General features: G+C 42.6%; 1 protein-coding gene and 1 pseudogene across 1 annotated transcript in view; one reads left to right on the plus strand and one right to left on the minus strand.

The window, feature by feature from the left end:
• The window catches only part of ASIC2 (acid sensing ion channel subunit 2), a 963,671-nt gene that overhangs the window by 569,031 nt on the left and 378,118 nt on the right, over nucleotides 1-16,522 (plus strand). The gene's annotated exons all lie outside the window — the stretch shown is intronic.
• On the minus strand, nucleotides 10,724-11,383 carry LOC132004067 (THAP domain-containing protein 2-like; annotated as a pseudogene).

Genomic DNA, 16,522 nt, shown 5'->3' on the forward strand with positions numbered 1-16,522 from the left:
TAATTTAAAATAGGAGCGGCAGGCTTTTTTCTTCCAAGGGCCAGGTAATAAATATGTTACACCTGCAGGCCATGCCATCTCTCACAATTACCCAATACTGGGCAAATGGTACAAAAGGAGCCATAGACAATATGGAGACAATGGGTGTGGCCAAGTACCAATAAAACTTTATTGACAAAAGTGGATGGCAAGCCAGATTTGGCCTGCATGCTTTAATCTGCCCACCCCCTGGTTTAAAAGTATCAAGACCGAATCTTTTTGTGAAAGTTAGAGCTACGGTTGAAGTTAGCAACTCCCGCTCCCCTCACTGATGCTGACATGAAGGCCATTTCCATTTCCCAGTAGCACAAAATTCCCTGCCACCCTAGCTTTCTTGTGGCATAGTCATCACATTCCCAACCTACCCTAACCCCTACCTACCCCCCAGAAGAATGGAGCTTCAAATCGGGGAGGACCCTGGGAGAAACACTAATGGAAACAGTGGCTGTTAGGTTGAACCTTAAGGGTACAAAAAGTAGGCTTTTAAGGTTTTTGAATTCCATATTTTCCAATAGGCCATGAATTCAGTTCTTGCCTATACCTCTGTGTCCCTGCCTCATTCACTCCTCATTCTTTCCATCACCTCCTGTGGTCTCTCTCCACCTCTCAGTCTCTCCAGCGCTCCAACTCACACTTTCCGTGGCATCATTTCTAGCTCTCACTTAAAAAAAAAAAAAAAGGCTCATATTCTGGCTTCCAAATGACCAATAGCACCTTCAAAACAAGGAGAAGCTTAGCTGACAGGTCACACGTCCAACCTTTTAAAAGACTAAAGGAACTTCCAGCTGTAAAGGAGTGCAGACATGAACAAATCCTCTTTGCAAAAAAAAAAAAAAAAAAAAAGCTATAAAACTAGACAAAATTGTGAAAAAAAAAAAACCAAAAACAAAACCAGAAAACCAGCCATTTCAAATCTGGCGATTGGCCAAAGGCAAACAACACATTTGAAAACTCTGGAACTTTAGGTAGAAACAGAAGGAGTCTGAGGCATTCTTGCTGGCCATGAAAACCAGCAGCTTCACTGCCAGAGGGGGCTGACTTGATGGAGAGTGGAAGGCAGAGCCTGTGCCAGCTGCAAATGTGGAAACTGCAGCTCTCCTAACCTCAGGTTGAGATCCCAGGTAAGGTAAACTACAGACCAAGAACTAGCCAAAAGTTTAACAGGGAGACCCTGGAAATGATAGATGAGAGACTACAGGGGGCTTGATAAGCTCTCTATACATCCATGCCTGACCTGGCTGTTCAAACATCAGGGACCTGTGAATGTCTGGTGGGAAGTAAAAACCATGGCAAAGCTGAAAATTGCATAACCTTTAAATGCACTCCCCAGCCCACACAGAGATCCACCCGCAAGAGGTGGGTAGCCCTGTTGTCTAGAGGTGTTTGAGCACAAACTCCACCCAATCATTGGATGACCACTAAGCTAGGTGGGGGAAAAAAAAAAAAAGACTCAAGGATGACAAGCTAAAATATAAAAATAAGAAATTTTTAAGAAACTAAGCAGAGACATAAACAGCTGGACAGCACATGGCAAAAAATTGTGGAGATTAAGGCTAGGCAAATGGGCACAGATTACAAAAACTGAATCAAAAAGGAATGCAAAATGTGACTAGGGCTCTAACAAGTGAAGGAATTGAATTAATAATTAAAAATCTTTTATACACATAAAAAGCTCAGCCCCAGATGGCTTCACTGTTGCATTCTATCACATTTTTAAAGAGGAAATAATGCCGATCCTCCATAAACTCATTCAGGGAATAGGAGAGTGGGGGACACTTCCCAGCTCGTTAGATAACGCCGGTATCCCTCTACCACCAAAGACAGACAAAGGAACCACAAACAAGACCTACAGATCAATATTCTTTATAAACATAAATGCAAAATCTCTTAAATATTAACAAACTGAATTGATCAATATATTAAAAAGATTATGCATCCTGATGAAGTGGGATTTGTCCTAGAGATGCAAGATTGGCTGAAAATGTGAAAATTGATTCACGTGATATGCCATATCAAAAGGATAAAGAACAAAACCCACATAATTACAATAGGTGCAGAAAAAGCATTTGACAAAATCTAATATCCATTCATGCTAAGAATTTTTTCAACAAAATAAAAATATAGGGAACTTCCTCACTGGATAAAAGATACCTATGGAGGGAATGAAATTAGATGGGATCAGGAGGGAGACAAACCATAAAAGACTCTTAATCTCACAAAACAAACTGAGGGTTGCCGGGCAGAGAGAGGTAGGGAGAAGGTCGTGGGGTTATGGACATTGGGGAAGGTATGTGCTATGGTGAGCACTGTGAAGTGTGTAAACCTGGCGATTCACAGACCTGTACCGCTGGGGCTAGTAATACATTATATTTTAATAAATAAATAAAAATTGTAAAAAATAAAGCTAAAAAAAGTATTACTGGGACTTCAATAGCTTATATATTAGGAAACAAGAAAAATATGGTACCTATGCATTATATACCTTCCCATCCAAACACTAGCCTGACAAGATGTTACAGATGATAAGTTTTCATCAGGGTCTTCAGAAGTGGAGCTCTTGGGCCAATACTCCTGATGCTTGACTTGTGATGTCTTTATAAAGCTGAATAAACTGATACAAATTCATTTAAAAAAAAGATACCTATGGAAGCTTTACAATGTATAGAATATGTAACGATGAAAGACTGAATGTTTCTCATAGCAACTCTCATGACTCCTGTTCAGTATTATACTGAACATTCTAACCACTGTAATAAGGCAAGGGAAGGAAATTGGCAACACACAGACAGGCAGGAAAAGAAAAAGTAACACCTTTTATTCTATTATAGCATGATCCTATATGTAGAAAAACCTATCTGTATGTATGTATGAATGTATGTATGTACATGTATGTATGTATGTAAATATGTATGAAACCTATCAGGAAAAAAACACAACTAGAACCAATGAACAAATTTTGCAAAGGTGCAGGTTACAAGATCAATGTTTCAAAATCAATTGCATATTTATACGCTAGCAGTAAACAATCCAAAAATAATAATTAGGAAAATAATCTTATTAACAATGGTATAAGAAAGAGTAAAATACTTAAAAAAATAAATTTAGCAAAAGAAGTGCAAAACTTGATCACCAAAAACTATAATGCTGAGAGAAATTTTTAAATATCTAAATAAATGGAGAGAGAGTCCATGTTCATGGTTTGAAGGACTCGGTATTCTCTCCCAATTGATCTATAACTTCAAATCAAACCCAGGAAAGTTATCAACGTTCTTTTTTTAGGAAATTGACAAGCTTGTTATGACGTTTATATAGAGATGCAAAAGATGTCAAATAAACAGAACTATTTTGTGAATGCACAAATTTGGGCTACCCGATTTCAAAACTTAGTATACATCCACAGAAATTAAGGATGTATGGTACCGAGCCACCCTAAGAATAGACATAGAGATCAACGGACCGGAAATGAAAGTCCTAAAATAAATCTTTTTCTTGATGGTCAATTAATTTTTGACAAAGTTGCCAACTCAGCTCAGTGGGGTAAGGATGGTCTGTTCAACCAATGGTGCTGGGACCATAGAATATTAGTATACAAATTTAAACCCTTACATCGTAGGATACACAAAAATTAGCTCAAAATTGAGGCGACTGGGTGACTCAGTCAGTTAAGTGTCTGCCTTCAGCTCAGGTAATGATCCCAGGGTCCTGGGATGGAGCCCCACATCAGGCTTCCTTCTGAGTGGGGCGTCTGCTTCTCTCTGTGCTCCCTCCCCCTCCCCCACTCATACTTCCTTGTGCATGTTTTCTCTCTCTCTCTCTCTCTCTCTCTCTGAAATAAATAGAATCATTTAAAGAAAATTAGCTCAAAATGGATCATAGACCTAAATGTAAGAGCTAAAACTACAAATCCTTATGGGAGAAAATCTTTCTGACTTTGCATTAGGCAAAGACTTCATAGATACAACACCAAGAGAATGGTCCTTAAGAGAAACAATTTGACAAATTAGACTTCATCTAAATAAAAAATAATTATTCTTCAAAAGGCACTATAAGAAAATGAAAAGATGAGCCACAGAGTAAGAGAGACTATTTGCAATATAAATATTTGCAAGTAATATAAAGGACTTATATTCAGAATATGTAAAGAACTCTTACATCTCAATTATAAAGGATAAACAGTTCATTTTTTTTTTTTTTTTTTTTTTTTTTTTTTTTTTAATGATCGGAAGAGGTGCTCTTGGCTGGCTCATTCAGTGGAGCATTTGACCCTTGATCTTGAGGTTGTGAGTTTGAGCCTCACATTGAGTGTAGAGATTACTTTTAAAAAGACCTGGGGCTCCCGGGTGGCTCACTATGTAAGTATCTGCCTTTGACTCAGGTCATGATCCCCAGAGTCCTAGAATCAAGACCTGAGTGGGGCTCCCTGCTTATAGAAAAATCTGTGTCTCCCTCTTCCCCTCTCTCTGCCCTCTGCCCCCCCTTGTGCTCTTGCTCTCTCTCTCTCTCTCTGAAATAAATAATTAAAATCTTAAAAAAAAAAAAAAGTAAATGGGCAGAATACTTGGGTAGACATAAGACCAAAGAAACCAAAGAATGGTTAATAAGCACATGAAAAGATACTGCATGTCATTAGTCTTTAGGGAAATGCAAATTGAAACCACAAAGAGATACCACTCTGTATCTACTAAAATATCTCTAATCAAAAAAACCAACAATCGCTGATCTCAGTGACTGTGAAAAAACTGGAGCCCTACAAAGTCCAGCCCAACTTAAATTCTCTTGTGCTCCTCTGACTCTGGGTTCTTTGCTTGTCTCATAGATCTTCTGTCTGGCTTTCTAACAACCCACTTACAAAACTCACCCTCTCCTTGCCTTCCACATGCCCAAAACCCCACTCACACAAAGCACTGATGAGTATGGAGTATACTTTATTTAAAAAAAAAAATAAAAAGAAAGATTTTATTTATGTATTTAACAGAGAGAGAGAGCACAAGTAGGCAGAGAGGCAGGCAGAGAGAGAGGGGGAAGCAGGTTCCCTGCTTAGGGATCCCAGGACCCTGAAATCATGACCTGAGCTGCAGCCAGAGGCTTAACCCTCTGAGCCATCCAAGTGCCTGAATATACTTTATTCTAGACACCTTGTGGAGTCAAAGAAGAGGAAGTCATCTACACTAGAGCACTTAAAGCAACTGTACATAGAACATTTGATATTCTTATCATGCTCTCAAGCGATCTCCGAGAACATTCACAGGTCCTTCGCACTGTGTTGTTGTAACTCCATACCCTCTCTTCTTTCGTCTTTCCATCCGTCTTTCCGCTCCTTCTTCAGCCCCCAAATATATATTTATATTTATATTTGTATATGCATATATTCTTTTCCTCTTCCTTTCTCATGAAGATCAGTTTATCTACCTTTTTGAGGTCTTGTCCATTTTCATGCCAAGTGACCTATCATGACATTGCCTCAAACCATGGTATCAGTCAGGTTTTCCAAATTGAAAGTTACAAAAGAGTGGAAAGAAAGAAAGAAAGAAGAAAAGAAAAGATGGAAGGAAGGAAAAGAAAGGAGGGAGGGAGGAAGGGAGGGAGGAAGGAAAAAAAGACGCCAGATGATTTAAGCAGAGAAGACCTTTGTTGATACTGAGTTGCTCAAAAAATTGCCAAAAAGACTGTAGAATAGACTCATCCTCAGAAAATAAGCAGGAACACAGGTAGGCTGTGCAAGATAGCCCACACTCTAGAACAAGATCCGTGAAAATCCTGATCAGTTCAAAATCATTGAACCCAAGACATGGAAGTTCACACAAATGGGTCTGCCACCCCATCCGTAGAAACAGGATGCCTCTGTACCCCTCCACCACTGCTTCCAGAATTCCCCACCATCATTGTTTCTTGGCTTCAAAGTCTGGAGAATTTCAGATTGGTTGGACCCAGGTCCTCTGCCTGCCTCCTAACCACAAAGGAGACTGGAAAAATGAGTCATCGGACTTTTCAGCTGTTAGGGTGAGAGTCTCTTCTCACCCAATTCCATACCATAGAGAAGTCTCCCAACATAGGAAGGGAATTCAAATGTTGAAGAACCCCAAAATAACAAAAACAGCCTTTATGACTAATTTGAATAATGAGAAAATGTGCTCAACATAGTGATTCAGAAATTCTGAACGCCCTGATTTTCTTTGCGTAAGTTCTGTTTTGCTGTATCCAAGATAACGAAGAAGAAAAGTTGGGGGTTTGGCCTGAGTAGGAAAGGCAGGACATTCCCCAATTCTTTGCATTGTTATGCGCATCTTGGCCCTCCCAACCATGGGTCCCCTCTGTGTAACTATGCCTTGTTTGCCCACGGGCTGGCACAATCCTTGAACAGCCCACGCCTCCCTCCACACTGTGAAGCAATTACAGTTCTGTAAACAAATGCTTACCTTCTCCCGCCAGCTGCTATTTAAAGGAATCTTGAAGCCAAACTCACCTTTAAAGAGAAGAATCCTAATTGTGATGGAAATATATATTGTGATGGAAATATCACAATTACCATGAAATTTTGCATATTGGCTGTTAAGGTAGAATTCACCTAACAATATTGAGCCACCATTATAAATATACATTTCTCATGACATTTTCTGGGACTCTCCCAGAGAGCTCCTGGTTAGAATAAAGTAGAAATGTCAAATGCAGGGAGCCCTCTACTCTGGGCCCATTTTTATTTTATTATTCAGCTCATTCTTGGCTGCCTAATAAAAGCCTATAGTTTACTCTCATGACTTCTACGTGTTCTTTGGAATAATCTCTTTAACTGTCCAAAAGGCAGGAGGATATTCTGTTGGGAATTCATGTTAGACCCAATAACCCATGTCCTCCCAGGCAGAAATGGAATGTGGAGGTCTTAGTGACCAAAGGGGCCCCATAGGTATGTTATCATTGTCCCATATAGATATGGGACATAAGTCTTTTTTATTTTAAAATAAAACAAAAGCCTTTTTATTTTAAAATAAAAGAAATACAGGGGTGCCTGGGTGGCTCAGTCGGTTAAGCATCTGTTTTCGGCTCAGGTCATGGGTTCCAGGGTTCTGGGATCGAGCCCCCGCATCAGGCTCCCTGCTTCTCCCTCTCCCTCTGTCCCTGCCCCGAACTCCTGTGCTCTCTCTCTTTCCTTCTGCTCTCTGTCTCTCAAATGAGTAAATAAAATAAAATTTTTAAAAAAAATGAAATCAGACATTTCTCAAGAAGCTCCAATTTCTTATGGTGAGAAACAATATTTCAAGACCACCATCTGTGTCCTAGAGGTGCTCATTGTTTCTAGGCCTTTTCACTGGACCGAGCTAGAAAATATACACACTCCAGGTATGGATACTTTCAACTCAAATTCAGAACTCCTGCATTTTACCTAATCTCTTCCCTCTTACATCTGTATCTCCTTTCTGCCAAACTGGGTCTCCTGGTTTCTTAAGGATGCAAGAGATAATAAGGTTAGAATTCCCCATGATTGATCATTTGCTTTATATCACATTATCCACTCAACAATCTCAGAAAAAAAAAAACAACAACAATACAAATGCTACTACCACAAATACGATTACTGAAAATGATTGGAAAAAACATCTGCACATGGGGCACCTGGCTGGCTCAGTGGGTTAAGCATCTGCCTTCAGCTTAGGTCATGATCTCAGACTCCTGGGATCATACCCCCCAGCATCTATCTGGCTCCTTGCTCAGCGGAGTGTCTGCTTCTCCTTCTCCCTCTGCCCGTCCCCCTGCTTGTGCTCTCCTGCGCACGCTCCCTCTTAATTAAATAATAAAATAAAATGTTCTTTTTTAATCTGCATATGGGGGACGCCTGGGTGGCTCAGTTGGTTAAGCGGCTGCCTTCGGCTCAGGTCATGATCCCAGCGTCCTGGGATCGAGTCCCACATCGGGCTCCTTGCTTGGCAGGGAGCCTGCTTCTCCCTCTGCCTCTGCCTGCCACTCTGTCTGCCTGTGCTTGCTCTCGCTTCTCTCTCTATGACAAATAAATAAAATAAAATCTTTAAAAATAATAATAATAATAATCTGCATATGGTCCCCTTATTGTTCCCCTGAACTCGTGTAATTGCATTGTATCTAATTTTCAAATCATATAGACTTGCAGACTATGCTCTCTGCCTTCTGGTCCTCATTCAGTCTTATTCTTATATTAGCTGTGCCATCATGCTCACTACAAGCCCTTCAGACCAGTGTCTCTGGTTATTATGCTTATCTGAAGCTTATTATCTAGTAAATCCCTTGGGAAGAACTCCTGGGAATACTCTTCCTTGAGTTCTTACATGCGTAGAGTAGTTACCTGTGCCCTTTGTACATGTCAACCAGTTTTCTGGATATAAAACTCCCGAATTGTATTTGCTTTCCTTAGGTACCTTAAAAACATTACTTCATTGTCTTCCAATATAAAGCATATTGTCAGAAAGTCTGATAACCTAATTTTTCTTTCCCTTATAAGCCATTTCCTCTTTTTTGGCTGCATGCCTAAATAATGGTCTTCTGCCTTATTATTTTCTTCTTAAAGTGCAGTGATTTTACCAAAATGCCTTGCTATCCATCATTCAGGCTCAATTTTTCAGGTACGCTGTGTGCATGTGTTCTTTCAATAGGTAGGTGCAGATCTTTAATTACTGTTGTTGTTTTAGGAGAGTTTCCTTAAATTATAATTTCTAGTATTTGCTCCTTCCTCGGCTTTGGCTTTGCTTTTCAGGAGCCCCTGTTGCTACATATAAGTAGTCCATGCCTCTTTCATATTTTCATTTTCTCTCAAATTACTCTTATCCTCTTTTTTCTTCTACTTCTTTTGACTGTTACAATTTTCTTCCTTTTGACCTTCTGTTATCTGGAAGGCCTTATTTATTATGTCTGTGTACTCTCGTGTTTCTTCGAGTTTGGGTCTTCCTTTTTGCAATGACTTTACCCCTTCTTTTCTTCTTTTTCCCAATGTGTCATGTAATTTCTGAGGTTATGATTCTAATGACACTCACTTAAGTGGATGATGATGTCATTTCCTTAATGTCTTTTAGCTCCTTTGGAAGTAAGAGGTTGCAGTTTTTGTTTGCTTTGTAGGTGTCTCTTTCTGGAATACTTTCACTGCCTAGAAAGGTGTTACTTTGTTCCTTATTCTCTTTGTTTGAATACTAATTTTGTGTGACTTTCACCCTCAACATTTTTATGATGTTTGTTTTTAAGTAAACGCAATTTTCCTGAACTTTGTGGAAGAGGCCCTCATTCCGGGAAGTTTTCTAACTGCTTGGGGCTCCCTCTTGGGTTGTTTTGTGTTGTATTTAAAAATATGTGGGACACCTGGGTGGCTTAGTGGGTTAAGCCTCTGTCTTTGGCTCAGGTCATGATCTCAGGGTCCTGGGATCGAGCTCCGCATCAGGCTCTCTGCTCAGCGGAGAGCCTGCTTCCCTCTGTCTCTCTGCCAACCTCTCTGCCTACCTTTGATCTCTCTCTGTCAAATAAATAAATAAAATCTTTAAAAAATAAAAAAAATTAAAAAAAATAAAAATATGACAGCTCACCTTCTGAGATCTCCTGGCTCTGCTCCCCTGCCCCACTTGTCTACAGACCTTCTCTTTCTTTTGATTCTATTATTCCTCTTCTGCTCAGTTTTGCTCCCACAGCCAGCAATTTCTCATTAGTGTGTGGAACCTGTGTTGGGGATCCCTGGCTGGTCAGTTCTCAACATTCACAGGGTCTGGACTGCTCCATCCCTTCAGAACTGGCCACAGACCCCTTGCATTCAGCCACTAATAGTTTGGATAGAACCTTCCAGTTTCTTTCTTTCTTTCTTTCTTTTTTTAAAGTTATATTTAATGTAGGCTAACTCCTACTTAGCATCTTTTAGAATGCAGTATCCCAAAGGATGCAGGGGAAAAAATTATTTTCTAATAGAAATTAAACCCATTGTCATAAATAGTTCTTTTAAAAGTAGTTTTGTTTTGTTTTAAATATTTTATTTATTTATTTGACAGAGGAAGAGAGACCGCAAGAGAGGGAATACAAGCAGGGGGAATGGGAGAGGGAGAAGCAGGCTTCCTGTTGAGCAGGGAGCCTGATGTGGGGCTCGATCCCAGGATCCTGGGATCATGACCTGAGCCTAGGCAGACGCTTAACGACTGAGCCACCCAGGTGTCCCTAAAAGTAGTTTTATTTTTTTGTAAAGATTTTATGTATTTGTCAGAGAGAGAGAGAGAAAGCAAAAGCACAAGCAGGGGCGAGTGACAGGCAGAGGAGAAGCAAGCTCCCTGCTGAGCAGGGAGCCTGATGCAGGACTCGATCCCAGGACCCCAGGATCAAGACCAGAGCTGAAGGCGGACGCTTAACTGACTAAGACACCCAGGCATCCCTAAACATAGTATTAAAAGACAGGAACACAAACACCTTGCAAACATACAATTTCCTAGCAAGATCTTTAAGTCTGTAATTCTCATGTAAGTCACTTTCATTCTTTTTCAAATAAAAATATCATAGAAAGTTTCCATTCTCTGTAATTGAGTCTTCATAAGTTATACAGTAGTATTGTTACTTCAAGTAAAACTTCATCAAATACTCAACTTTGGTGTAATATTCTTAAATATTTTTACCTTTGAATAGAATGAAGGGGAGGCATCAAGTCCTACATAAGCTAATCTTAAATGAAGGTAATTCTTGGTCTGAGAGACTTGGTCTAATTTTTTTCTTGTTGATCTTGTTCAAGACTCTTGAAATCTTCCAAAGGAAGACTACTTAAGGCAGTGGGTAAAATGTGTTCTGATGTGCCCTTGGGTGATAGAGTCTTTGCTTCCAGATTCTCCACCAGGCGCGTGGCTTTGATCCCTCCTCTGGTTGCTCTGTGTTCTTTTTGTAAGCAAGTTTTCATTGTCTTGCATAAGCTTGTTGGGTTTTTTCCCATTCAATTACACTCTTTTTCTTTCTGCCGCCATAGGATTCCTAAAAGCATAGCTGTGTTATGTTATGCTTTTAGTATAACTGTGTTATGTAGTTCTGGCTGACTACTAACGTTTGATCTTAAACTAGATGGTCCTGTTGGAGTACAACTGTTGTTTTCCTTCAAAAGATTCCTTGACTTGAGTTTCATGGACTTTCAATAGGTACAGAAACCTAAACTGGTTGGAATTGCATCCATTGTAAGTCGTCTAGCTTGTCCTTTGAGTCAGAACAAGAGACTTCAAAGTGCTTTGAACAAAGAAAAGTGTTTTCCTGGCACAAAATTGTTGTACCTAAGTGGGCGAGCCCATTCTTTTCTTCTTCTAGAATCCAGAGGGAGCCTGTGGAGGCTGATGGTCACGTGTGTGTTGTGGGTGGCCGGCCTTTCCCTGCCCCTCATTCAGCCCTGTTCTGAGCCTGTTTGGAGGCCCTGGCTGCCCCGCTTCCTTCTGACAAAAGCTGGGCAAGAGAGGCAGCGGAAGGGCCCACTGAGAGGAGTCGTGGAAGCCGGTGGGAGAGACAGGTGTGTGTATGGGGGATGGGTGGTGCCAACCTTTCCTGTCTCTTTATCAATATGGCGGACTTGAGGCAGCACAGCAGACAGTCTTGAAGCTCCAGTGGGACACAAGCTGTCCCCTCCTGGCCCCCAAAAGGGAGTGGGACTAGTGTGTCTCTGTGGCAGCCTTCTTTGGAGCAATTACAAAGGTGTCTCTTTCCCTTCCCCCCATTACTATGAAACTCTCCCACCTAGGCAGAACTTCCGGTTTTTCAACTGCTATTTTCCAATTGCCACCCACCTCCCTGCTTTCCAGGGAACCTCTGTTGGCTGTTTGGGTATGGTTATTTCCTCAGGGCCATCAGGTACCTGACCACTCCCTCTTCTGCCTCCCACGTAGATGTTGAGACTGCAAGGGGCTTGGGCTTTGGTGATTTGTCCCCACCTACTTGTGTGTTTTAGGCTTCATGGGAGTAGCTCATCATCCGGCTTGATGTCACTGTCTGTAGTTTTGGTCTCTAGTTGCTCTGTTTATCTTATGGGAGGGAATTGCTGAGATTCAAAGACCATGCTGCTTTCATCATTTCTATGTATATGTGGTTTTTTGCTTGTTTTTATGTGGACTAACTGGCAATGATTTTCCATTAAAATTCAGATTTTTGGTTTATCTTGAGAAATTTCAATGTCTAGTTACACTGCACCTGCATTCCCACTTGGCAGCAACTGGCTGGGAGTAAGCAGCAGCCTCCCCCGTTAGAGGCATGTGGGCTGTCCCATGCGTTCAGTGCCAGCACACCCCACCCCCCGCCATGGTTTCACTGGCCAGATGACGCATTTACACAATCTTTTGAAGGCATCTGCACTGTGATTCCTGTTCTGGGGCCATTAACAGGAAGGGGGAAATACCCAGGAGCCCCTTACCTTCTTACCCAGGGTTTTATGCTGATTAATGCCTCACTCCATATAACACATTTCCCCCATAGGAACCTGGGGGTCCCTACTCCCTTTTTAAAAAAAAGGTTTATTCATTTGTTCTACAGAGAGAGAGAGCATGGGGTTTGGAGGAAAGGAAGAGAACAAGAGGGAGAGAATCTCAAGCAGACCCCACACTGAGTGAGAAGCCCCATGCGGGCTTCGATCTCACAACTGTGAGATCATGACCTGAACAGAAACCAAGAGTTGAACCACCCAGGCGCCCCCCAGGGGGTGCCCTACTCTTCATGTTTGTGTCCCTTCCAAGTGTGTCTCTCTGAATCCCTGCTGACATTTGGGTTTCTCCTTCTCCAAGTCTCCTCTGTCCTGCTCCTAGTCCAGTAAAACACTTAATTAGATGCTAAGGCTGCCTATGGTCACAGCTCATAAGAGAAGGTCCCAAGGCCCATCTGAGAGTCAGAAAGGTTGATCACATGGAAGCCAGTTTTAACAAGACACAAGCAGGAGACAGAAGGAAGAAACAGGCCAGTAACCAGGGTTTCAGTGGGTCAAACAAAAGAAGACAAAGCAAATCAAAGTCCTGGTTCTGGAGATGGGGGCTGGAGCAACCATTAGGCTGACAGTGAAGGGGATGGTCATCCACATTTGGTGAAAAAGGAAGAGTAGGAAGAGTAGGAAGAGTAGGATCTGGCAGGGTGGGGTGCTGGGAAATGGTGAATTCTGCCCACGGTGTGCCTTTCATGTACAGCCTGGTACTCAAAGAGGTATTACTGCCTTTGGGCCACTCCCCTAAGCTGTAGATCCAGGGACCATGCTTAGACCCACAAGGAGATGCTTACAATTCCCTAAAAGCCTCAAGCTTCTACACCTGTACATTGTACTTCCTGCTCTTGATGTCCCTCCGTCTTTGCCCAGGCAGCAAACAAAACATCTCGGATCTCACTTCCTCCAAAGACTTCTTAGGCCAAGTGCAATGCCTCCTCTGGGCTTCCATGGGTCCCCAAGTGCAGTACTCATCACATTCTATTACCTCTTTTCTTATTTGTTTCTACCAAGCTAAGAGCTCCTTGAGAACAAGAAGAGGATCTTACTGCCTTCTGTATCTCCCACACCTAGCATGTTACAGGGGCTCCAAAAAAAAAAAAAAAAAAAAAAAAGATGTCTATCAGTGCTTCTGAGCTCTGTAGGTATCACTCAGATGCAGCTGGTACTGGTGCCCATTCTTAGGAGAATCACAGGAGACCAGCCCAGTCATCGCTGGCATGCAGCGCCGTGAGAGCTGGGTGAGCTCACAGCCTCTGCCTGTCTCATCAGCGTCTTTCATCTCCTAGGACTCCCTTTACAATCATTTTAATTACTTTATTGCAGGTTTCATCAGGGAGGTAACATGAAGGGGAGCAAAGAGACTGTCGGGCCCCTGACATATTGTTCAGAGATGGGAACAATGTCCTGTTAACCATGGAAACTCGAGGATGCACAAAGGTTTTCAGAATCAGCTGTCATCATTGCTCATGAAGTTTTCAAAGAGCATATTCAGAGGCAGGAATGGGGTCTGGGTGGAAAACACAATGGCAGGTGGAAAGAAGCTGGAGGGCTGTCCATCACTGGAGCACAGGGCATCTCAAATGTGTAGGCCGGCAGAGAGGGTTTATGGGTCAAACCTGTTGTCTATAGAAGGTGGATTTACCTGCTTGGTCTTGGACCTCTCTTATCCCCCCAGCTAAGGCACTCAGTTCCTTTCGATAAGTCTGTATCCAAAAGCTATGGACACTAAAGCAGCCTGGCTCTAAGTCCACAGTGACCCAGGTCTCTGATCCACAAACTGGGTTTTTGCCGTCCTCCAGGATAGAACCCTCAGCATAACCCTAGCTCTGGAAATCAAGGTAATACCTTGTACCTAAGCCTTCTTTGTTGACCTACCCAGTGCTCTAGTCAGTGGTTCTCAATCTTGGCTGCATACTGGAGTCATGTGAGGGTTTTAGACAAACCAATACCTGGACTTTACCCTAGACCAAGAGAATCAAAATCTCTGGGCATGGGGCTTGAGCTTCAAGATTTTTAAAAGCTCCCTAGGAACACTGGCTACCTAATGCTTTGCAACAGATCACTTAATGCCTTAAAGCAATAGGTAAGCCTTCTTGGACAGCTTCTATGCGTCAGGAATCTAGGAGTGGCTCAGTGGTTCTGGCTCAGGATCTTTCATGAGGTTACAGACAAGATGTCAGCTGGGACTGAAGGACCTGTTTCTAAGAGGTTTTCTTCCACTTGGCTGTTGGCTGGAGGCCTCGATGACTTGCTACTTGTACTTACCCTTCAGGTATTCACTTGCTACGTGAATCTCTCTGTAGGGCTATTTGACCATCCTCACAACATGGCAGCTGGCTTTCCCCGGGGCAAGTGATCTGAGAAAGAGGGAGCAGGACAGAAGCCATAGTGTCTTTTGTGACCTTGCCTTGGAAGTCACACCCCGTGGTCTCCACAATATCCCCTTGGTTACACTGGATAGCATAGTCCTATTCAGAGTGGGAGGGGCTACCTAGGGATGTATATGCCAGCAGGTAAGGCTTTGGGGGGTTCTTTTGGAAGCTAGCTATCATTGCAGGTGTCTTTAAAGTACAGCCAAGGTTGAGAATCATTGCTTCTGTTCCCTTTGGGGCTGAGGCCCAGCCTTTGTCTTGTTTAGCTCAAAGCAAACACTAAAGATTTATTATGTTTATTCTCTTCACACAACAGCCAGAGTGGTTTGGGTCTTTTTAACTATAATGAATATTTTTGTACATAATTCTTTGTTCTGCTAGTAGATTATTCCCATGGGGGTAGATGCTGTAACATGAAAATACTTGTTCAAATCTCTTTTTTCCCTTGCAGGGAGGTCCAACTATTTTGTGGTGTTTTTGGTTTTTTTCCATCTCTGATTGTTTATTTTATTTTTAGCATGCAAATCTAGTCATCACACTCTGTTCAAATTTGAGCAACGGTTTCCTGACAGTCACGGGGTAAAGTCCCCAGTCCTTCTCTTGGTTGCTGGGCTTCTGGGTAACCAGCCCCTTCTCTTGTCCTCAATCCCAGCCTCACGTCACTCCACTTTCCCCCTTGCTTACTGCATTCTGGCCACACAGATTTAACTTCAGCTCCTAAAACACCTACTGTGCTCCGCTCCTCAGGGCCTTTGAACAAGACATTCCTCTAAGTCTGACTCCTATAACTTGTACTTACCCTTCAGGTATCAGCTCCCAGGCACTTCTTCGAAGAGGTCCTCCCAGGCCAGCCTGATAGGTTCTCCCATAGCACCCAGTACCTTTCCCTTAGAGCATTTATTGCAATGTGTTATAATGTACTTATTTGTCTGATGACTTGATTACTTCCACTAGACTGGAAGCTCCATGAGAGCAGAGATCATATACATTTCTCCGCTGCCTGCCTCCTAGTATGTAACATAGCCATTTGCACACAGTAGGTGCTCACTGGGTGCTTACTGAATGAATTTTTATAAATTGAAAATCAAGACCCAGAGATATTTAGAGACACGCCCAAGCCCCCTGCCCCCACCCACCGCCACCACCAGGCAGGTAGCAGGATACCTGCCTGGGCCTGATGGCAGATAGGCCAAATTCAAAATCTCTCCCTCATATCTAGTGTCCCTAGAATCCTCTACCCCTGTTCCTGGAATCCTATCCTGTGGTGAATTGTCTACACTACCTGCTCTAAAGCTAGCTCCAAGGGTTCCCCATCAATGGAACAACCAAGTTTTTGTGGCACGCAAGGGACGAGCCCTTCACCCGAAGGGGACAGTTGCCTTTGGCTGGGCTCTGGTGTTGCACTGGAAAGGGCTCTTATCAAGGGAATCCCGAGCCTCTGCACCTCAGCTCTTCTCATACAGAGCCTCCATGCTCTTGAAACAGCCCTGGGAGTTCTCATTTGGCCTTTGGGGATGCTGCCAGGAGGCCTGTCCACAAAGATGTGTGCACTGGCTGTCATTATTTAATGATCCCCCAAACCAGTGAATTGTCTCTTCCTGCCACTCTCAGGGACTGTCTGGCAGAAATGAGGGACTCAGCTCAACAGGAGCCTCAGGAAGCCTTCACTGTGCCCCAGGCACTAGGCCAGGTC

This window comes from Mustela nigripes, chromosome 16, assembly GCF_022355385.1.
Source record: "Mustela nigripes isolate SB6536 chromosome 16, MUSNIG.SB6536, whole genome shotgun sequence".
Classification (NCBI taxonomy): Eukaryota; Metazoa; Chordata; class Mammalia; order Carnivora; family Mustelidae; genus Mustela; species Mustela nigripes.